Source organism: Lactuca sativa, chromosome 3 (genome assembly GCF_002870075.4).
Source record: "Lactuca sativa cultivar Salinas chromosome 3, Lsat_Salinas_v11, whole genome shotgun sequence".
NCBI lineage: Eukaryota > Viridiplantae > Streptophyta > Magnoliopsida > Asterales > Asteraceae > Lactuca > Lactuca sativa.
The window spans coordinates 17,112,607-17,113,528 of NC_056625.2; the positions used below are offsets into that span (position 1 = coordinate 17,112,607).

General features: G+C 42.4%; 1 non-coding gene across 1 annotated transcript; it reads right to left on the reverse strand.

Annotated features, from left to right (window-relative positions):
- Positions 1-335: 335 nt before the first annotated feature.
- On the reverse strand, positions 336-442 carry LOC111894321 (small nucleolar RNA R71). Its single transcript, XR_002851161.1, has one exon. It is a non-coding gene; the product is annotated as a small nucleolar RNA R71 (small nucleolar RNA).
- Positions 443-922: the final 480 nt, after the last annotated feature.

Consider the following 922-nt stretch of genomic DNA (forward strand, 5'->3'; position numbering starts at 1 on the left):
GAGACGACACCGGTCTCGGGCTTGTGAAACCCACCATACCCGCCACTGCCACATTTAAACCAAAGGGGCACATCCTTACTGCATTAAAGGAGATTCCTTTCACCGGAAAGGACCATGAAGAGGCTTACAAGCATCTAGATGAAGTAAACGACATCGCCGACTACTTTAACATTCCAAATGTACCAAGTGAAACGGTGTTGTTAAGGATGCTCCGTGTCACTTTCAAGGGAGCCGCAAAGGATTGGTTGAAGGCACTTCCACCAGGCATGATAACGACATGGGCAAAGATGCATGAAATGTTTTTGGAACAGTTTTGCCTACCATCCAAGGTGGCTAAGCTAAAAAAGGTCATATCCAATTTTGAACAACAAATAGGAGAGTCAATGTACGAAGCATGGGAGCGCTACAAGGGTCTAATTAGGAATTGCCCACAAAATGACCTCAATGTGCAACAAGAAGTGTCGATCTTTTATGATAAGGTAAACGTCACCACTAGATAACTCCTTGACTCTCAAGGCCCCTTAATAAAGAAAAATCTAGCAGAAGTTAGGGAACTCATTGAAGAATTCTCTAAGCACTCTAGAGAATACCATAATCCAAGGGATGACATAACTAGGGGTACAACTAATGCTGCTTCGGAAGATATGTCGGAAGTATTGGCAATGCTACAAAACATGGATATAAGAATGACTAAAATGGATCAAACAATCCATGCTATTCAGGTTGGGTGTGACAACTACAACGAGGCGCATTTGACTAAGGATTGTGACCTTGATGAGAATGGGAACCGAAAGGTTCAAGATTGCTACTCGAATGCGGATCGTTTTGATGAAGACTGGCGAAAACCCAAGAAAAAATGGTTACCCTATGATGAATATAAAAAGGCCAAGGAAGAAAAGTATGAACAAAAAGGGAGAGGCTT